Source organism: Corvus moneduloides, chromosome 6 (genome assembly GCF_009650955.1).
Source record: "Corvus moneduloides isolate bCorMon1 chromosome 6, bCorMon1.pri, whole genome shotgun sequence".
NCBI lineage: Eukaryota > Metazoa > Chordata > Aves > Passeriformes > Corvidae > Corvus > Corvus moneduloides.
Window position 1 is genome coordinate 11,268,936 of NC_045481.1, and position 23,374 is coordinate 11,292,309.

General features: G+C 39.5%; 1 long non-coding RNA gene across 1 annotated transcript in view; it reads left to right on the plus strand.

The window, feature by feature from the left end:
• The window catches only part of LOC116445149, a 274,986-nt gene that overhangs the window by 97,733 nt on the left and 153,879 nt on the right, over nucleotides 1–23,374 (plus strand). Inside the window, exons 4-7 of the long non-coding RNA XR_004240674.1 lie at nucleotides 4,122–4,148; nucleotides 4,526–4,628; nucleotides 16,330–16,468; nucleotides 18,867–18,943. This is a non-coding gene — a long non-coding RNA (uncharacterized LOC116445149). The remainder of the gene's footprint in view (nucleotides 1–4,121; nucleotides 4,149–4,525; nucleotides 4,629–16,329; nucleotides 16,469–18,866; nucleotides 18,944–23,374) is intronic.

A 23,374-nucleotide genomic window follows, 5' to 3' on the forward strand; every position in this document is an offset into this window, starting at 1 on the left:
CCTCTATACAATCGGCATTGCCATTCAGTTTATTATGAAAAACTGTTGGGAGCAACCAGAATTAAATCCAAGACCAGGACTTTATCTCCCATATGTTTTTTTGGACAATATTCTTGTTCAGGTACCATGAATGGGAGCATCATCCATCAAGAAGCATAGGGTTCAACAGCCAGAGTCTGGAGCAAAATAATCTGGCACTGTTATTCTGGGCAGTGGATCATTTGTGGCTTTAGACAGACAGAGCACATGATCTTTCAATCTCAGTTTCCCTTTCTGTAATAATAGAGTAATGAGTTCTTACCTGACACAATATTTCTATTTACTATGGACAGATGAAATGGCATGGAAATAGCCTTAATGAGGACTGTTCAAAATCAGAGCATATCCATCATTCGTCATTTAATTGTTTCAATTTTTTTAGTGAAGAACCTGAGTTCATAATTGAAGATACCAAAACATTTAAAGGTCGGATTTGTATTCTGGAAAGTATTCAGAATTTCACGAAAACTACCCCCCCACTGTTTCATTATGAGAAATATTCTAAAGGCTTTCCAAAAGTTTTGTCTTTATGCAGAACCACAGTCTGTTTATTTCTTCATGCCAAAGATGAGGTTTGGCACAGGATTGGCCCATACCCTTGCCAAAAGCTCTCCTAAGAGCACACTCAGTTAGTTTATATTACTACTTTTGAGAAAGGAAACACTAAAGAAACCATATTTTTTACAGTATAAATGTCCTCTGAAGACTGAAAATGCCTCCCTCTGGCCCCACCTCACTGCAAAGGATTAGGGGATGTGAGAGAAAAAGGAGTCCTACAGTCAAAGAGCTTCCTCCGTGTGAGGCCTGGGAGTGAGGACAGCTTCACTCTAACCCTCATTTCCCTGCAGGCTACATTTTCAAAAAGTTCTTCTAAGTGTGGTTGCCCAAGTGGAGATGACCATGGCTTCGTTTTCAACAAGTCTGGGCACTCTAAACACCTGTTAATTCAAGTGAAGATGGACCTAGGATGCCTCCTGCCAGCACTCCCAAACTACTGCAAGTGCAGAGTACCCAGTGTCAGGTCTGTCCCTTTCCCTCTGTGTCCCTTTTGCACTGATGCATTGCCTTTGCAGCTTCTATAAAAGGCCACTAAGCCAGAGAAAGGCCATGGTTGTTCTATTTATACATATAAATAGAACTTGCATATGACTTGCATTTTCTGTGCTCTAAAACTGGTATAATCTCTAACTAGTGTCTGGAACCCTGGGCCTCTCCCTGCTACCTAGAATGACACACCAGGCAAAATATTTAAATTTTGACTTTGGCATTCTCTCATATATTTGGGAAAGAGAGACTTGAGGGATCTGCTAACTCTGCTGCAGAGAGACTGCTAATCACTAAACCATTTCATTTAAATGCAGAGGGTTTATTTTTTTACACTTCTATGAAGTCTTGAAATCTGAGGTAATACAAAATTTGAACAAAGAAAGCTATTGTCATAGAAATGACTGAGTCTGTAGACATATTATGCACAGAGTGAGAGAACATTTTAGGTGATTTTAAGATGATCTGTGCATTGTAAAAGAAAAATGCATCTGTGTATCCATTCACCCACTCAGAACTCAGACTGTACATTTAGAAATGGAAGGCAGCTGTGTATCTGCCTCCTCCTGGGGTGTCCATTCAGCCCATTTCCCATCTGTAGGCTGCATAGGGCAGGCATAGTCAGCTATCAGATATCTCAGCTGAAGCATGGAAAACATTTTTTTCCATTTGAGTTCCCCACACCATATGGCAGCAAAATTTAATTTTCAAATATGCTTTTTCCCCCCTAATGAAACTGCCACTTCCAGAATTCCATGTTCAATCATTTTGTTCAACCACAATGCCTCTTCCTCATAGGGATGAGTCCAAAGATTTCCATTAGGTGGCTGAATACCTAAATGTTAGGGATGTCTGTGCAAAATCTGCATATTAAATTTGAGTGTCCAGTCTTGCATGGATACTTGTCTTTTCTGTAAGAATAGCTGTCTTTGAGACCTATCAGAATTGCACCAGTGTGGATCAAGCTTCAGTGTCCAGGCCCTTAACACTTTTTAGTGAAAGTTAACACTTGAGTTACAGAGGATTTCCAGTATGATATGAAAATGTGCTGAAAATTCTTAAAGTATTCAGAGGGAGTTATTTTATGATCTGCAATTATTCTCAATACTGGTGTTTCTGGATAGAGTAAAAGTGGAAAACTTTAATGGGTAGATCTTCCTGTCATAACTTCACACTGATACTCACATGTCAGTCCTTGAAGATCTTCATCCTCTTTTCTGCTGTAAATAAGTATTTTGTTTAGTTAACCTGCTGGAGGATTGAAAAAGAAATCAACATGTTCTGTAGACTCGAAGAGTGAGGACTGCTTATTTGTACGTTCTGACTGCCTGCATATTACAGGCCAAAAAATATTCCTCTGTCACATCTGCACTAAGCCCAATTCCTTCCATGTTTGATTAAAATGTTACCTGTAAATGTAAACTTGTGAGCACAATTTCTTTTCTACTGATGCTCATTTTGAAAAACTGTTACTCCTAGCTCAAAATGAATGAAGTGTCATTTCCTATGGCACTGGATTCTCTGGTTTTCTAACAAGGCACAAGCTCCAGCTGGAGCTTCTCCAGTGTGTAGGAAATTCCCAACAGCTCAATATTAGTAGATTCTCTGAAGCTTAATAGGTTATGTTCATACTAAACCTTTAATTTATTGGTACCCCTATTAATACCATTCTGTTCACCCATCCAATGATTTTCCTGTATGCTGTTAAGAACTTAATTGTCTCTGAGGAGCCCGCTTTTATCAGATTTAGTTGGAATTGGTGATCATGTCCCAAAAATTATTGAAGGGATAATATGCATGGGATCACTCATGCAGACAAAGCTTGACTGCATAAGATTTGTTTCCCTAGGAAATCTGGCATGTATGCTGTTAGACATGTCTGAACTTCTGTGAATTTTTGGTATTCTATTTTTACTATTCATTAGAGAAGGACAGATAAGAAAGTTTCATCAGATGCAAAACATCATTCCCAGAGGATATCAGCAATGACCAATGGAGCAATTTCTTTCTGACATTCTACCTGTTTCTGGGGTTGTATGGTGGGTCTTTGATAAAAGTATTTGAAATACACTGCCCTGATAGACTGCAAATGAGAGTTAATAAATAGCTTAATTTGTCATATTTTCAAAGAACTTCATGTCAACAGCCAATAGGCAGGATGCAAGTGAAATGTTGAGACTCTGTTTGCCTTCACTTCTGTTTGTATTTGCTGTATCTGAAGATGCCCCTAGATTTTGTTACAAAAATACTTTTCATTTAGAAATTCAGACCTCCTCTGATGTAACCCCCAAATATTTCCATTTCTAAGTGCAAGAAGTTGATCCCTATGTAATTATGAAGTGGTGCCAGATTCTAACCACACTACCTTACCTACCCTAGTCCTTTGGAAATGTTTTACTTGCAAAAACTTTATATACCAAACATGTTTGTTTAATGAAAATGTTGTTATGATAACTGTTAACAACATAGTTTTTATATGACTAATGTTTTCATGAAGTTGGTTTCATTTTCACAGGTCACTGCTTCCTTTTCCAGCCTCACAAACAGTTTTCTCAATCATTTTGGGCACTTAGTGCCTCAGTACTTGGATCTCTGTCATATGATTTGATCTTCTTTTCAGTGTTCTCCTATTTGTCTCTGTCCATGTGCTGTTTTTCTGACACTTTTTTTCCTTCTTGTGTCATTTTATGACAGTGTTTCTCCATTATATGCTTGTTAAAAGAGGTGAGATATCTGGAAAAAAATTAGACTTTGTGTGAAAAAAAAAAGCAACTAACCAATAAGCTACCTAGAAAGTAAGTAGTTTTACTTTTTCTAGTTTCTTATGTGTGCGTGTTGTTATCTTAAAATCTACATTCATGACTTTATCTACAACATAAGGCATATTTTGTAAATGAGCTTAAACACTCTATCAAATTGTAATTATTCATGAATAGTCTCTCTTTATTGCTAATGATACGCATCACGCTAACAGAGTCTGATATACTGGTTATACAAATAAAGTTCATCTGAGGTAACACAGTTTATTCCTTTCTCAGGCATCCAGCCTGGATCTCAGCTGCAAAGTAAGTACCTCTCCACATCTCATTACCAAAATAGCAACCTTCTTAATCCTTTGCTGTGAAGAACAAAGGTTCGATTCAGTCTCTGGAGCAGAAATAGGATCTTATTAATGCACTGGCAACTACAGTGTTGTTATTTTTGTTAGAAAAGAGAGAAACAGGAATTTGCTGATATATGTTAGATTAAGGGCTGTTATTGTTTTGAAATTAATTGGATTGCTAGCTGGGCCTTTCTGATGTCAGTTGAAAATCTACAAAATACCTTGTAATTTAATATTCTGGATGAGATCAGGAGCTACTTCCTAGAAATTAATTTCTGTTCTTTGTTCTGAGAGAATCACTGAGGCTATCAGTTAAATGGTGTATTGTTTACTGTGCAGGGAGAAAAGTTTTTGTGTCAGTCTTGCCTGGAGTGCTGGCCTTGCTGGACTCAAACCACTTGCCATCCAGTGGATTAAAGCTGAGACCCAAGACACCAGAGAGGTACCTCTTGCTCAGCTATTGGGGAGGTCTGTGCATTGGCCAAGTGTCAAGGCTTGAACACGTTACAACTGACGTATGAATTCACATTTTGAAGTGTTAGAGCTCCAGTGATGTTTTATGGAGTCTTTTATTTCTTTCAAAAGATTTGCTGTCATGTAGTGTTGGGCTGCAGGAGGCTGTAGCATTTGGGATCCCTGTGGAGCAGACTCCGTCTCTGGCAGCTCATCAGGATAAAAGTTGAAATTAGGATTGCAGAGAAGAGCCAGAGAAATTCCACTCAGTGAATTAAATGTTATTGAGCTTGAGGACCTGGAAAAGGGTTAGTGATAGATCTGGGTGAACTCTCAAACTGGTATGAATGACTGGCATAGAAGGTATTGCTTAAAGCAAAAATAAATGCAGTGGAACTGATCCATTGAGACCAGCAAAGTTTCTGGAAACGACTGGTGCTTGATAATTCTTAGCGATAGGCAAATGGCATACTCCAAATTACGTGTGGTCCATTGTGTAATTCTGTGTGGGTGTGGACCTTTGCAGGTTTTTGGCCTATGCCGCCTGGCACAAAATGTGTTTGCTTAAGTCTTAGCATGTAGAACTTTGGGTGTTTATCTTCATGTGTATGTGAAAGGTTCAGGGTTAAGTGAGGGAGAACTAACCAGAAACTGAGATCAGCAGAAACATTCTGGATAACTGTTCCCAGGCCTGAGTAATGAAGACCAGTAAGATGGCATTTGCAGTGAACCTCAATTCTCTGCTTCTATTCCTCATGGTTAGGACAAACCCTGTGTTTGGCCTCCAGGAGGTATGACAAAGATATGTCTATTGATGGAGTATGTAGTTTGAGACTTGTGGCTTGAGTGTGTGAACTTTTATTTGTGAGTTGGAAGAGATTTTGGAGCATAGTCTAAGGCAATTTTGAAGTATTAATTGCTAATTTATGCTGATTATCCATGTCCCCAGAAGGCATTAAGTATCAGGTTTTGATAGAACAGGAATGTTTGAAGTACCAGTAGGATATTTGGGCCCAAGACTGTTCTCTGTTATACCACTGCAAATCTGAGATTCTTGTATTGACTTCTGAGTGACAGAGCAAAGCAGGACTGGACCTGAGAGACGAAGCTGTGAGTTGCCTGTGTGTGCCTTGGGCAGTGAAACAGCTGACTGAAGAAACAGCTCATGTACTGCTTGCGTTTCCCCTTGATGGTTTCCAGCTGTCCTCTTATCCTTGGCATGCAAAACGACATTAATTAGTTTCAGCTTATGAAAATAAGTGAGAGGCAGTGTGTGCTACCCACCTTATAGTGCTGCACATAAACAATGGGCTGCATACAAGCCGTGATCACAAATGCTAAGTGACGTTGTTGTTATTAAGCCAGGGGCTGAGTAAAAAGAAAGTTCCTTTGGTAAAGTAGCCATAGGCTAGATGGTTTCTCAGCCTGTGCAATAGAGGTGGTCATGCCTGCATGGAGGAGATCAGTGTGTATGCATCAGTTTGCATCTGCACCATACATCAGAGTGTCACAGGCATTATGTTTTCACCTCCACAGGTCTTTTAGTATTAACTGAGGCAAGAGAAAGGAAAGAGCTTAAATAGGACAGTAAAAGAAGAAGGCAGTATTTATTTTTTCTTCAACCTGTAAACACATATTTGTAGGATATTAACAGTTTGGGGGGTTTTGACATTATATATTTCTTGCACATTTTCTGATTAGGGTTCCTAGACGGCTTTGTTAGAGAATATGAAGAATTTGTAGGTATAAAATGTACTCAAAGAGTTCGCACACCTTAATTTTCAAAGCTGTTAGTTTATTGTTGCAATGCAAGACTGAGTAAGTGATATTTTTATGCTGCTGCAGTAAGATCTGCCATTACCTTGCTGCCCAGTCTGGAAGGAAAGTATTAGCAGAAAATGACTGAAATAAAGAAATGCAGGAGAAAATGTATTAAGAAAAGCATGAAAATCCTAATGTCTTAATACCACTGCTAGTCCTAAAGAAAGAGTTTGCTGAATTGGATGGACTGCTACAGACTCTGTTTAAAGAAAACTGGAAATTACAAACTCAAATTTAAGTGAATACTAGAGACAGTGGACAAGGTTATGCAAAAGCTGGAATATGTATGGATGCTGCAATCATGATGGAAGAATTTCTGTGAAAAGGAAAAGAAGGTGTTGACAGGTTGGAGTTGCCCAACTAGAAGTGTTGTATAAGCCTGGAGAAATTATCCCTATGATTTAAAAATATAAAAAATAAATGAACTACAGAAACTTGTATGGACAATAAACAGTCTGGACAAATATACTACTAAAAAAACAATGTCCGATTACTAAGATTACTTGGGAAATGAATCATACTGGGGTCATCGAAGAAAAAAATTAGATGAATTGTGGTTGAAATGTTAAATAGGTTTTTTGGTCATAGAATGTAACTGTGATGAAGTTCTGTTATGACAGTGGAGGAGAAAACTGAGAATAAAGCAGAAAACATGTTTGGAAGGGTAGGGAGAAGTGGCTTGTATGAATTCTGTCTTACATTTAAATCCTGATGCTATCTGAGATCAGAAGTGTTGCAGATCTTCAAGCAGGTAGTTTCCAATTAATTTATTTCACTAACCTAGATATACAGTGGGTAGAGGGGGCAGACAAACATACTGTTATGTGTTTTACTATAAAAATGGTGAGTGAAAAGTAGCCTGAGATCTAGAAAGGGCACATGGTGGAACTGCACCATAGGCTGGGGCTGCAGCTGAAAGTGGACAAGATTCAGAAGAAATCCAGTTTTTATTTCCCATTTCTGCATTTTACTATAGAAAGATAAAGCCATAGGATTTATGTGCATTGTAGAAAGTTTAAGTCTATCAATGCATCTGATGTTTATCTCATTTCTAAGATGGGTGCTGTTGTAGGAAATCTCATGTATTGTCCAACTGCCATGATCTTAACCAGAGGGTTTTCTGACTGCAGTACTGAATTTAAGTATGTCTATCTCATCCATTCAGTAATACTTTGTGAGGTGCTGGTGTTCCCTAGGGGCCTGTCACCCTACAGAATATGGGAAATTATATTAGTGAAAGGAGTTTGGTAGAGCACACGTTGATTTTATGTTTTCTTGAGGAGGCAAATCCTGAAGGAACATGTGCGTCTGAGCAGGAGATCACGCCGTCTTCTTAGTAGAGCAGGACTTACTGTGAAGTTGGGAAAGAGTCAACCAGGCAGAGTTTTGATACTCAAAGTAAGGAATAGCCATATCAATCCAGAAAGCAAAGGAAACTACCATGCCCTAGCATGTAGTGAGCAAGGTCAGCCTTTACTGAACTGTGAGAATATTGCACAAGATTCATCCTGCATTTCTGCTCCTAACTGCTTGAGTCACTGAAGGTATGTCTTCTCAGGGTTTGGCAGGCAGATAACTCACTCTGTTCACACTCCAAGCTGGCTGGATGAAAGCTGCCTGGAAATGGGAAGCTGTGTAGCCATCATTAGCATGTGGCTGAGCCTGAACTGATAAGTTCTGCTGGGAAGCAGAGTGTATTAGCTTGGGATCAGAATTAGAGGGTTGCAGTTACAAGACTTTAGGATAAGAGGTAGCTTCTATCTGGGCATCTTGGAGCACTTGCAGACGAAGTTGCATCTTTTTGCAAATCTGCCATGGAATTGCATCCTTAATATGTTAGAAGGGTTAGCCAGACGTGTGATCTGGAAAAATGGTGTCCTAAAGGCAGCATGTTCTTTTAAAAGAAAAATTGAGTGAAAATCCAAGGCCAAATTCTAGCCTTAACAATCTGCTTTCAGATGCTTTCTGTCAGGTCTGAGGATTGATGTATGCTAGTGTTAAAGGGAAAGACTTAAAACTGTACATTTGAATGTAAACCCAACTTGTCCATGGAAAGGACTGTGTACAAATGAGCACCTTGCAGTAATAGCTGCCTGAATTAAGTCCCCTCCCTATGCAGTCCATTACACAAAATACTTGGTCCCTTGTTTACAATGAATGGAAAGTGCTAATGCCAGCTGATTTATCTGATGTCTCAGACTCCTGAGTCACTTAGGTACTTTTGAAGATGTTCTCTTTCAAATTACTTTCTGTAATTTATTTCCAAGACTCTGATTTTCAGAAAAAAATCCCTGTTCCTTAACAAATTCATGAGTGTTTAAAAATTATGTTGTCCTTAGCCTCAGTAGTCCACTAGTTGCTATGTTCTGGAAGTAATGCATTCTGTAGGATATAAAACTATTCCTAACCGTGGCATTGGATCACTGCCATCATTAGATTAATACCAACTATTATCATCCAGGATGCTCATTTGGTTTTACTGAGCTTTGTTAATGAAATAGAAATGTATGATTAAAGTCATCCTGTCTGTCCCTCTAAAGCTGTGCCTGTGAATGAGTCACTGTTTTACAAATGGGTGTTGCCAGACACTGACACTGAATACGGCTCCAGCCGTCAGAGCTCTGGGTCCAGCACCGCATTCTTGGAGTCCAGACTGGAACACTGAAATTCCCATTGAAACCTGTGGGAATTCTGCATGGCCAAAGCCCAGCTACCTTTATGGCTGGCTGAGGCAGCTTGAAGAGAGCTGTAGCTCTATGCATGTAGCAGCTTGGGGACTCAATATGAATTTCACGCATCTCTTCACTTAGTCACTTGAAACCCAAGATGGAATTGAGGATCCCACATTCCACTTGGGCTTTGTTTGCTTGAGGTCAGCTGAGTGCCCACTGCTGCCTCTGGACGTGACACCTTCCACCCCACTGGCAGACCTGCAATTGTGGTTTCGGTGCTCCCTGGGCACAAGAAGTATTTTCACAGAGCAAACCCCAGTGTGTCAGTCAGCTGGCCTGCCCTGCCTGCTGCAGTGGTCCTGGCTGGCTACATCAAGGATAGAATATGCTTCAGCCTTTTCTCAGACACAGAGCTGCTTGCATGTCCCGAAAGGAAACAGCTTCCAAAGATCTTATGGAGTTGCTCACAGGAATCTGTGTCTTTTGGGCAAGGTTGACCCAATAGTTAATTTTGTTTGTTTGCCTCACATATGAGACAGGGATTGAATAGTCCTGGCTTTGGGGAATTTCACATCTGGATTCAAGCTCTTTATGGCTACTGTCCCCTAATCTGTGCCATGGGCTGTTCCCAAGTCATAGTTCTGTACTTTTCCAAGCTTTGTGTTTCATATCGTCCCCTCGGGGTCATTTGTAAAAGTGGGAGGGCCAGATTGGTAGTTGCAAGAAAGAGAAGTATCATCACTGACGTCAATGCAGCTCTTCCACTTTAGCAAGGGATCAGGCCCATCTACCAGTGTCACGGTCTGCTGGGGAGGAGGGGAGGCAGCCTCAGAAGTGTCGGGTTTGCAGTTTGCCAAGTGACAAACAGAGAATCTGAGTGCGGTAGCCAGGCATGCTACAAAACACACTGTTGGAGAGACAGCTCTCTCTGGAGGCTTCAGTCTTGATTTACTTACTCCTGGTCATTGTCCTGATATTCCATGGCTTCCAGACAATTAAGAAAAACTTAATATATGGACTTCTGTGAGGATAATTTGCTGAGACCCCTTGTGGGATTTCTGGGTGGTTTCATATGGTGAAGGAGGCCAGTTGTTGGCATAGCTACTTTTGTGCAGCTGGGTAAGGCTGTAGTGGAAAATCCAAGGCTGGTTGCTCTGTGTTACCAAATGTATGACTGCACATAGGTTTAAAGTAATTTAAAGCTTCCAAATATTTTGCAAATCTTCAGATATTTTAAATAATTTTGAAAGCATGAATTTATGGGAATAATCCTGAATTGAAAGGAAGAGAGCCTGAAAGCTCTGAGTAAAGCAGAAAAGAGACAGGGTTTTCTCAGGTGCAAAGGGGAGTAGAGAAGGGGGGAAATGCCACAGAACCTTTCAGAGATCCACTAGTGCTGCTCCCAGAACTCTGCCTGTTTTGTGCATTTCTTCTCTTGTGCTTTTGCTCATCTGAACAGTCTCTCCAGAAATCAGCAATTGGAAACACATAACAAGTAATTCTCTTTGCCAGGTAAATGGGAACAATAGTTGAGTGGGAAAGAATGAATCACTGCCATTAACAAGAAAACTAGGGTTGCTCTCATCATCAACACAATGCACTGTCTATTCTCAAATGTCAGGGCTCATAACTCACCATTTACAAATTAGACTTAACCCCCTCCCACACAAACCCACATAGCCCTTGCTAGCCCCCAAGCTTAGGTTGTAGCTGTCTTTCTCTGAGGGCTACCAATAAAACCTTCAAAATACATATCCTCCAGACAGTCTGGCTTCTTTCAAGATCAAATACTCCTCCCCTTTTCCCTTTGGATTTTTGTTTTAATTACAGCTACATCACTGAAAAATGTGGAAAGCCCATCTAAGGCCCTAATTATCCTTAATGTAAGAGGACCATTATTGTCTACAGATGAAATGAATAATACAACCAGTAGGAAAGATTCCAAAGTTTTGATTACCTTAATAAATTCCTAAAAGTGAAGAAACTCACAGATCTTTATCCAATGCAACCACAAATTATTAATGCAGGTGGGAGTATCAAAAGCTAGAGTGTTTCAGCTGGCATCTTACAACATCTGTTGAGATGGTGTTTTTCATCCAGTGTACTGATGGATTATAACTATAGCCACCCAGAAAAGGTGTAACAAAGATGCCAGTTTCCTAGATAACCATCATGTAGGTGTAGAACATGAGATGCTGCTATTTTCAGATGCTCATCAGGATATTAATAACCTCCATACTTTGAAAGTAATGGGCTTGTTTGAATTCCTGGTCCTGAAATATAGAAGACAGCCAGGATATGTTTTTCATTCAGGATGGCTTTTAAACTGAAGTTAAAACAGGTAACTAGAAAAAAGGACACAGAAACAAATTTGAGACTTATTAGTAGAGTCCATTTAGCAAATTCTGATTTCCCAGTCCAACACCAGCAGTTTTTTATTAATGAATAAATCATTCTTTCTTTCTCTGCAGATTGAGAATTCTTCAAAGTGATTTACATGCAGTTCTTAGTGCAGCTGTTTGCTGGGGGTGTGTGCTCTGTGTGGGGGATCTATCAGCAGTCTGGCTACCTCTGTGTGATCTTGGGTAAGGCCTGGATAAAAATCAAAGGCCAGATTGTTCTGTTTTTCCAAATGTGTTGCCTGGGGCCTGCTAATTAATAGAATGTCTAGGAATGTCATACATCTATTGAAAAAAAGCGTCACTTGAAAATTACTATTGTTTTAATTGTATGTTGTCATTTTCACATAGTGACCAATACCCCAGCCTACCAGTCTTCTTGAAAGAGCAAACTGGAACAGGGAAAACCGGACACTCAGAGGGAAATGGTGTCTCTTTTTAAGTTATTTTTTAACGTAGGTCTCACAGAGTCATAAATGCTCCCACATGTTGACTGGGGGCCTTATCCTGAAATCCAAACTTGGGTTTCATTCTTATGAATTATTCCAGCATAAGCCAGTGCTGGAGGCTGACTGTAAACAGGGGTTAGAGAATTGAGCTGACTTTGACCTAGCAATGGAGCATAGCTCTGGAAACAAAGTGCTGGAGATACAGCACTTTGTGTCATGGACAGGCCAGCTGAAACTTGGAGGTTGTGCATGGCAGTAGGCATGCAGGGATGCCTACCAGTAAGTGCTTGCAGGATTGGGTGGTAGGTGGTCCTAATTTATTTGCTGTTTTAACAGAAATCTGGGATTTGTTATGGAGTGAGTTAGTTCCTCTGGGAAAGGTGGGTGTAACTTGTCAGGACATGAAGGCTAGCTAACCTCAGACATTTGGGAAGTTGTGTGTGTGTGTGTTTTGATGCATATGATTTTGTTATGTAAAATAGTGAGGCTCACCCCCTGCTCTGCCTGTGGGTTTCTGCACAGTTCTTTTGAAGGAGAAGGGTAGCTCATATGATGAGGTGAGAAAGAAGATGAATGGAAATAGAAACCAGGAGGAATCACTTCTTCAGCTGAATAGTTATAAGTGTTTCTAGAATTCAAAAATTTTTTGTCCTGTGTCACTGGGTATGTAGCAGAAAAAATAGAACATTATCTAAAGGTTACATCTTGATTTTTACAGATTTATTTAGCCACAATTTATTTGTACATGATGAGAGACATTTTGTATGAATATCTGACTGTAAGCATTCCTCAAACACACCCCATGCTGTCAAAAGAAACTAAAATCCTTATTTTTCTTTTCTGTGTAAGTCTTGGATTGGAAGCTGGTTTTCATTTGATTTGTTTCTATCAGTGCATTAGAGCAAAGGTGTGTGCTTTGGACCATGGGTATAATTTTGAAGGTTTCTTATGTTGAAAACTCCCTCAGTTGGCAAATAGATCATTCAGTGCTATATTTTCTGGGAGCCCAGCAAAGATGATGGCATTTTGGAGGCGGAAAGAAGCAATGGGGAATGAGGGGGAGTATCTTTTTATCTGTCAAATACAGTTGTGGTATCTCTGCAACACTGTGCTTTAAGTGCAGTGTGCTGGTCTTGGTTTTTATGAGAGTCCTGGAAGAGTTTTGTGCACTGCACAGTCTGATTGACAAAGAGGTTTTCTGTCCTCAGATGACCTTCTTTTAATATAAAAAAAAATTCAATAAAAGTTCAGCCACACAGCAAGGGATGAATTTAAAGACTGCTCACCATGTGACAGTGGTAAAACTTTCATAATAGTCGTCATATTTGTTGGTTTAAAAATCAACTTCATTGTCATAGTTAATAGTTTGCAGCTGCTGCAGAACAGAGGCAAATTGCTATGTATGTGTCAGCCTTAAATGCAAGTAAGATTCAGTGACTGGGATGACTCGGTTAGTTTTTCCTATCTATTGGTGATATTACTGATCATCATCTCTACGTGATGAGAGGATTTCATTGCCACATTTCAGCACTGCTGGGCTGATTATGTGATCTCGCAAGTAAAAGAAACTTGTTTTCAGTGTCCTGCCAAAATATACTCCACAACATCCCATTAAAAAGGCTTCCAAGGTCATGCATAAGTAGGTGCAACCCCCTGCAAATCTATGGGCTATCATCAGCATTGATTTAACTAATGAAGGTAAGTTACATGAAAAGTGTTAAAGACTCAGAATTTAGCACCTAATGTGAAGCTCAGTAATAAAAGCCTTTTTGGAAGATCACAAGGTAACTTCTCTGCCAACTTATCACATATGAAAGTAGTTATAATTTGCATCAGGTTCGTATCAGATGGGAATGGGAAGTAGATGAAACAACTCTGTCTCCATCATGCTAGTGATGTGCAGAAGGTGTGCAAAGTCAAAACAGTCCAGTGGTCAAAGTGTAGCAAGCAGGCTGGGCAGGCAGAGGAATATGTGAAGTGTCTGTTGGTTATCCCGGGCTGAAGGCTATCCAAGAAATCCTCCCTAAGGCATTGGGAGTTGTGGCAACCATAGGCAATTATGTCTAAAGGGATCTGTTGTGCATTTAGGCTGAGAATATATAGTGTTATTTAGATTTAGGGAGATCTTACTTTACTTCTCCATCCCTACTCTATCTGCTGTTAAAGTAGAACTGAGTTTAAACTGTGGACCTAAAGCTGCAGAATGATGTGTGAGGGGTATCCCCTTTAAGTTATCTCAGAAGGACTGTGGTTATTTAAAGCAGAGCATCCCATGGTGTTTTAGGCACCTGTCTCTGTGGAGAAGCCATGGAGTTCAATAAGCGCAGGTCAGGCTGCCCAGGATGCTGTGTTCTCATGGCTGAGGGTCAGCTTTTCCTCCAAGAAAGTAAACAGTAGAGGAGCAAGAAAGGTCTAATGACTGAGCTTACAAGAAGACAGTACTTTTAATGCTGAAGTCAAAGACTCAGAGCCTAAATGGTGGGAAAACTTCCCCAGGGAAGAGGCAGCCCACACAGTCCTGCACTGGATTACTGTTAGTGCTACTTCACTTATTTGTTTGAGATTTCTCATGTGTTTCCTGGGCCAGAACCTGACCCTCAGGTCTCATTTACAGTTCAGAGAACTTCAGTTTGGCATTTCTGTGAACATTGTGTAATTGCAATAATTTCAACTCTTGTTATTCCTTCAAACTTGGATAATTTGTCAATGTGCTAGTTTATTTTATTCACATAGAGACCGTCACTAGCACTGAAGTCTAAAGTAAATACATGGGATATCTAGTTAATCTGTGGTTTTTTTCTCCTGGCCTTCTGTCTTTCTTGGTTTGTGGAGGTTGCTTTGTTTTAAAAACAAATGGAAGTGTATACAAGAAGATGGGTGGAACCTTCAAAGCACCCTGCTGTGTGTGAGGGCTTTAGGAGAGTGGTTCTGGAGTCTGGAAATGCCACACAATAGGTACCTTCCCCCCATTTCTGAAGCCCATCCTCTTGATGGAGTTTCCTAGCCCTGAGGAGTGAGGGATATCTCGGCTGAGCCCTGGTTATTTGTCGGCCAATTCACAATTAGTCAAAATGTCTTTCCATATAAAGAGTAGAGAGGGAAGGGAAATCATCGAATCATAGAAAGGCTCAGGGCCCCATCCAACACGGCATTGAACTTGTGGGGCATCCACAGCTTCTCTGGGCAACCTGTTCTGTGGCTTACCACCCTCAGAGTAAAGAACTGTTTTCTAAAATCTAATCTAAATCTCTCCTCTTTTCAACTAAACCCCTTGTTCCTGTTTGTTCTAGAACTATATGCCCATTTAAAATGTCATTCTCCCTCTTTTTTGTCATGTAAAAAAGCCCCCTTTAAGTACTGGAAAACTGCTGTGAGGTCTTTCCAGAGCCTTCCCTTCTCCAGGTTGAACAACTCAACTCTCTCAGCCTTTCTTTGCAGGAGAGGTGCTCCAACACTGATAAGTTTTGTGGCCCTCCTCTGGACTCACTCCAACAAGTCTATGTCTTTCTTGTGCTAGAGACTCCAGAGCTGGATGCAGAACTCCAGGTGGAGCCTCATGAGAGCAGAATAGAGGAGCAGAACCACCTCCCTTGACCTGCTGGCCACACTGCTTTGGATGCAGTGCAGGATGCAGCTGGCCTTCTGGACTGTGGGCATATCCAAGATATACTCTTGTTAGAAAAGTTAGGACAGATGTCTGGATAGAAAACAGCTATAGATGTGTTGGAACTACCCCTTTAGCATTAGACCTGCATCTATTTTTCTGCCTTTTGGGACAGAGCAACTTGCAAGTTTTTGACCAATAGTTCTCTCTCTCCAATGTCCCTGAGTGTTTCTCGAAGATTGTGGACAAGCAGCCATGTTTTTCCTCAATGGTAGTCATTCTTTTCTGAAGGAGACTTCTTCATTTAGGCCTACAAGAGCAGTTGGCCTGTGTGATTAGAGAAGGAGTGTGGACTTCATCTAATTAAATGTAAGAGCATCTGAAGTGCAAATGTGCTCTTATGGTAGTCCTTCAGCATTCTGTTATAATCTGATATGAAGCCAGTGTGGTTAAGGGACTGTAGGTACCAGCTCTACTTGTCTTAGAGCAGATGTGTAAAATGGCAAATGGACTCTGTCCATAACAGTGTCTCTATCTATTAATTAGAGGGGGACTGAGTCAAGAAGAACATCCCCAGATTTTTTATCTTCTGCTTACAGTGGTGGAAAAGATTGTAGAGATGGTGGTCTGTGTTTATCTTCCTTCTCATGTTGCCTTCCTTTTCTTCTCTAAACATTGACAGAACTTTTCAGGGTAGGCATGAAGTAAATCTGTTGAATATAAATTTTGATTTTTGTCATTGTAGCTTTGCCCGGAACAGCACATAATTTACTGACATTTTGGATCTGCAGGAGAAAACCAGAATGTTTCCACCATCAAAGGTCTCTTGGAGTTGTTGAAAGAAGGCTGGAACAGTCCTGGTTTTTGAACTTTCTTTTCTTCAGGTATTTTTTGTCCTATCTGATTTCCAAAGAGGAGTCTGATTTTCATTTTACATTGCCCCACCCCTGTGGCATTTTTGACACTGGCCAGAAATGAGAAGCCTTGATTTGGAAAGGTGTCATCAAAACAATGACTAGATATACTTGGAAGGAACGTTTATTATTTGGCTTATTGCTGCTGAGGGCTGCTAATTACCAAGCAATTATGACCAGACATAATTTTTCACTGTCTAAAGCTGCCTCTTGGGTTTAATATCTGTCAGAAAACTAAAACTAGTAAATTTTTGAGGAGTCCAAAAAAGGCCAAGAGATGTATAAATATTTCCTCAGGGCATCCTTTGCTACCTTGGACTTCAAGGCCAGGAGTTTGGCTGTCACTGCTTCCTTAGAAAGCATTCTTGGCTCCAGTATCCTGATCCATCTTTTCTCTCCTGGATTTTCAAATAATCAAATCATAAAAGTAGTTAGGGAAGTACATTTTGCATCTGTAACTTCTGTGATCTTTGGATGCTTTAGGAGTCAAAACTCCACATGGATTTGCCACAGCTGAGGGCTGTGTGTTTGACACAGAAATCCTTTTGCACACAAATTAGAGGACAACCAGTGCAAAACAAAGTGGTTATAATGCATTAGCTAAGCAGGAAGCATGGAGATCTGTCTCTGCTGTGTCAGGAAACAATTTGTCTGTGGAAATGGCATGTCACAGTGCTTGGGAAGACAATGCTGTGAGAAATGTTCAGTAAGCTGGTGGCTTGAGAAGGTCCTACAGGGGCACTGTCAGTGCATCAATAGGCCTGATTTATCACTGTATTATATTAAGTCTACTCCACAGTGACTCCACTCAAGTCAGTGAATTTATCATAGGGTAAAGCTGGGGGAAAATAGTGCCTCATCCCTTTTGTTTTCTGCGTGAATTTCTTCCACAGAGCCACATCGATACTTTCAGTTCTGTCCTCTTCATGCCCAGCTGTGACAAGGTGGGAGCTGGAAGCTTCTCACTATTGCTTAGAGGAGTTGGGACATATTCCTGGTACTGGCAGAAATTTCTGAACCCCAGATTTGCCAGCTAATCCTTAAAAATAGTTTCTGTTGAAGACAGACACATGAATCTTACAGTGTGGTTCTTGAGAAGGCACTTTGAAAATGGGATTTACTGTTGGGGTGGAACACCAGAGGCTGTCACACCACTAAGCTGAGAATAAACAGAGAAGAAAGCCTACATGAGAATGCCATGAAAGTGGGTATAAATGAGGGAGGGAGTAAATTCTTGCATCCAAACAGAATTTGGCATTTGCCTGTAACATGCAGGTGCTTTGCCAGCATGAAGAACAGAACTGAGAAGTGAAAATCTACATCTCCGTGTTCATCTTTCAGCAAGCTTCCAAGCATACACATTTCTTTCAAAATCACTACCAAGCTGTTTATGATACATCTGTGCCAACTGCAATGTTTTATGTAGTCATTGAAGCCAAATCATTGTGACCTGATGTGACTCAGTTTTCTAAAAGGGTGCGTCTTGAGAATTCTCATTTTCTTCAGTTCAAAGTGAAACACTAGGAAAAGTGTTGGAATGGATCTGAAAACAGTGCAGCATTCTTATGCAGAGGCAAGAGTGTCATTCAGGCAAACACCAGAAGAAAATCTGTCTTCGGTGTGTTTTTCAAAATGAGTCTGAAATGTTCGTTGGAAAAGTGTCAGGAATATGAGACTTAAATGAACTCATTTACATGCTCTGATTTTGCCTATATCTGTGGTATTGGGAAGTGCAATAATAAATTCTAAGTGCTCTGTTCCTGAAATTTTAGTTCACTTTTTTTTTTCCCTGCATGGAAATTTATTTAAGAGTCTATGTGAAGTCTGTTTTTTTTCCTCACTGGTTTTATTTTTTTCCTTCATATTTCTTTTTGTTCTTCTCCCTATTTCTCTGAATATAAGTTTTATACCTCTGTGTGACTTTTAAACCTGTTGTGCATATGGAGAAGGATTAAGTGAAAAATTTTCTCTTTTCTTGGTCTGCTTTTTTTTGTATTTTCTTTTGCTGTTGGTTTTATTGGATTATAGAAAAACTCTTATTTATATATTCAGCTGTTTAGATATGTTCTCATGCATAGATCATGGTTTATTATGCATTTCATTCTTGTTTCCTCAGATACAAATCAACAGTAAAATTTTCCAAAGTTTTTTAAATTGAGGTCAGATGCTTTCAGGCTTATAAATCCTCTTGGTCAGCGTAAGATATTTTGATACTTGAAATTTGTCATCATCTTTCTCTTTAGTAGCACTGCCTGGTTTTACCTTCATCTGAGATTGGACTGGACAGTTGAGCATTGTCAAAATTTATAACGAGCAGTTGGATTTATGTGTAGTAACACCAGTGATGCTGGGTTGTTTTGTTTTTCAGAGGTTCCCACTACAGCAAACAACAACAGACACAGATAAAAATGGCTGTGTTTTTTTTTCTCATGCAAGCCATGAAAGGTAATTTTTTTTTAAGTATAGTAGTTGATGAGAGACTTCCTTCTGATGAAATTAGATTCAGTAGCATAACTGACGAAATAAGGAGACTACCCTAAATGACCTTTGTGTCTGAGTCTTTATTTGAAAGGGAACAAGACTTCTTTGAATGTACTTCCAGATAGTATCTACATTTCTTAGAAACTTGCAGGGCTTTTTGCGGGAAACCCCCAAACTATTTCTGTGTGGCTTTGGCCAAAATTATTTGGTTTTCTATTACCAAATTTCAAAAAGGTTGAATAGTTGGCTTTTCTGAAGGAAAGGCAATACTTTCCATACAGAAAAGTCCCCGTTTTTTTAAGCATTGCTTTTTTTTCTTTCCACATTTCTGACAAGCAAAAGAATACAAAAGTACCTGGAAGTACAGTTCTTGTGTCATGAAATTGCAATGTGAAAATAAGATTTACAGTCTCTGAGTTTTTGCCTGCTGCAGCACCAGTCAGTGCCAATATATTAGGCTCAAAATTTGATGTAAATACAAACACAGATTAGTGTTTCTTCCACTGCAACATTGCAAATACCATTATGGCTAAGTGCCATTGACACCAGTCAGCGAGGAATAGAGGCTGTAGCTGCCTAAACAATCTGTACTATTATTTAAAGGGATAAGCTGCCCTTTTTATAGCTTTCTGCTGTGATTGCTGGAGTGCTCATACTAGTGCAAAAGGTGTCAGATGAGGAAACTTTGCCAACAAAAAGCTAATAATATGAAAAAAAGGAAAGTTAATGTGGACAGGAGGGAGTGGCATAAACTGAGGTCATGTAATTTGGTTAAAGTCTGAATTGATATTGCTTCGAAATTGCAGTGCAGTCATCTTGTGTGCTTGAGATTATGCAGTGTTGGTGCCACAGTGAATTACAGGTGTTAAGTTTTATGGGGCAGTTCTGTCTAAAACCAGGGTTGGATGCCCTGCCTGTTGGGTAGTGTGCTTTATGGGCTGTTTCAGCAGGTCAGCATAAAACAACAACCCTGATCATGAATCTTACTCCTGTGTGAGTGAAAGAGTTTGTGCTGGTCTGTGTTGCCCTTCCTAGACACATGGAAGGGGTTCTCAGGTGGTGTTTTTTTCCTATCCTTGTCTCTGTAGACTGTGGGGGTACATTTATGGAATCTGAAACTGCTTTTCAGAATGTGGGAGTACAGTATTGTTGCTGTTCTGTCTACTTCTTATTTTAAACCAAGGGATTGTACCTCCTGACTTTCCTAAATCAGGCTTGGAGGCTTCAGTTATGATTGAAATGAAGATGAAGGCTTAAGTGCAAGGATTAGATAGTTAAGATGAGGGTTTAGAAAATACCCATTATTTCCATCAGATAATTTTGTGATATTTCTGTAAAGAAGGCTCTTCAACAAAAACTGGAAGGAATTCGGCCATGAGGAATTCCAGCAGTGAGAATTTGAGATGTTTGGGAAATCAGGAGCAAACTGAAACTGAGGTCTTAGAAATGGTGATATTTTTTTTTCTGGTGCCAAAAAGCATGCCAAGTTATTTTGTCCTGAACAATCTGTAGATTTAATTGCTCTTGAAGTGCCCAAGGGGTTCTCTGACAGAGTTTTGGAATCTGTGGCTCTCCTTGGTGCTGTGTTTTACAGCTTTGTAACAAAACACTGAAGCTGATTTCTGTAGTGGATAAAGTGGAGTACAGTATATATTTGATCTCTTTCAGTAATTAGAAACCTTAACCATTTTATAAACAAAGACTCAGCCCAGTGTGAACATGCCTAAAAAAAGAGAAGTTTTATTGGATTGTGGAAGTAGTGTATCTTGTATCTTCTTCACTTATTTAAACATAAAGCCTTAATTTCAGAGTTAGGAATAAGAAAGATGACAAAGAATAGCGCTAGATTGGAAAATATGAAGCCTGTGCCTAACTCCAGTGAAAATAGTTATGGCTGAGTCATTTTGATGAAAGCATGTACAGCCAATAAATTCAATAAATAGGTATATTTAAACACATGGAGGCAATGATTACATAAGGAAACTTGACAACAATATTTTAAGGTGTATAAAATTTTTTTCATTTGCCATGAAAATGTGTGTTATTGTATAGATTTCCTTTCTCTTTCCCACAGTCTATGAAAAGTTGAGGCCAGAAACAGCTTGAAGACTGAACATGGTATGTCCTTAAAATCCAGCCATGCACATCTGCCAGTAGTGGACATTGACCTTCTCTTTCCTGCTGTGGGCAGATGTCATTCAGTTCAGGAAATATCAGAGAAGTGACACAGCTCTGGCTTAGCACAACAGTGACCCTATGAAACGTGGCCTTGGAAATCTTAGTGTGCTGGAAAGCCAGGATCTCTGAGCATTCCCACTGCATACAGCCTTTGGCGTGGTTAGCAAGGGTAGAACGGTTTAATCTTTGCACTTTCCTTCTCTTTTATTTACAGATGTGACTAACAGTGGGAAAAGCTAATGAGCAGATGAACAGCAAATATTTTGAACTTTCAATATTTCTGAGATATTGAGGTAAAGCAGGGTAGAGCAAAATTTTGTATAGAGAGGTAATACCTTTTACTATGTGAAATGATAGTACTGGAAAGAAACAGCGACTCTCACTTGATAAAAGCTTGTCTCTTTTCCCCAACTTTTACATCAGTTGCTCCAGTGATGTCTTTACCAATGTAAAATCACTATTTTTTTTCTTACCATTAGTTATTTATTAAGTTTAAAGACAGAAGACAAAATAATTTAACTATCTACATTTTGTGGATGTCGCAATGTGAAGCAATCCTGAGGGATATACTCTTCTGTAAACTGATACTGTGTTTTAATTTTGTTTCTATCATAAAAAGTATTTAGATTGAGCAGCAAAATATTTGGAACTGTGATATTTTACTAAGAATATATGTACTCCAATGTATATTCAGGTAAGGATGAAACGTATATACAGTCTAATGTTTGTATCAGGTATCCTTATTTTGTAAACTACTTGAAGTTATGTGTCTGACCCCATCATTACCACTTGCCATCATAGAAATCCAGTTTCACTGAAGTGTTAAGTTCCCTGCTATTCAGGAAACTGTTTCTTTGGATTCCATTTTCTCTGTTTTTAATAAATCTTGGTTTTGGCTTGGATCACTCTTGCCTAGGTAATATTACAAAAATGCCTGTAGAATGATGAGAAGCTCATCAGCTTTATGAAGAAGACCTTCAGACTTTCCAGAACTTAAAAGTTCCTCTCAGTGCCAATCATTAGACAGGAAAGAGGTTATTCTGTTATTTTTTAGTAAATTTTGCCTCCCATCAGACTCCAGTGAACAAACAAAAAAAAAAGCCCCCAGAACCTTGAAGACTAAAAGAAGGCTGAAAATTGGTGTTGGTGGGTAGCCATATAATATATATAAAAAAAAAAAAAAAAAAAAAAAAAAAAAAAATTAAAACTGTCTAATTTATGCTTGGCTCTTGCAGTGCATGAGGAATGCCATCCTTCAGCCATCATGTCATTTGGAGCATTAGTCACAAAAGGAACTACGTGACTTGCTGATAATATCTGCGTATGGGAAATCATCAGAGGATTTGTTAGGATCCATCCATGGCTGGGTGGACTCTTGTGAGCTGTGTGGAACAACCAGAGCATGTTGGATGGGCAGCTCTCTTCTGCACTAATGTACTTTCGGCCTGTGAAAAATACTGTCAGAAATGCTGGACTCCTGTGTTGAAGGTGGCATTTTGAATGCTGCAGTACCCGGGTGCCAAAGTGCTTAGAAGTGATTCAGTGGGTTAAACCCAGAAATCTGAGTTTACCAAGTATTGTCACAGATAAATTCTTTCAGCAGTTGTTCTAAGACAGCTTATTTAAACTTAAGGCCTTAATTTCAGAGTTAGGAATAAGAAAGATGACAAAGAATAGCACTAGATTGGAAACTATGAAACCCATGCCTAACTCCAGTGAAAATAGTTACAGCTGAGTCATTTTGATGAAAGTATGTACAGTGCTAAGACAGTGGCTAAGACAGAAACTAATGTCTTCAGAAAATGAATTAAAAAGAATTCCTACTCCTGTTAGATAAAAGGCATTGTGCCTGATTTCCTATCTGTAAAAAAAATCTGAGAATAAACACAGCTGTTGAATATCTTGAGGTAGAAAACCAATGTCTTCTTCATGTTTTATGATCTACAAATTTAGCGTGTCAGGCCCCTTGCATAGCAGCTAATAAGCATTTTCCACTAAGCCAGGTTGCATGGTATGCTTGAAGATGAAGTTTAAAGTATCTGTTTCAGTGGCTACTTTTAGCCTGTTTGAGAGATATTTGTATGCGGTAAAATGCACAGCATAACCTCTGGCTGATCTTTCAGTAGTAAAACTTGACATCAAATTCATAGCTTTATTAACACTTTCATTACTTTGTGACCTCATCCTAATAGGACCAGGTTGGGTTCAGGCAGGGTA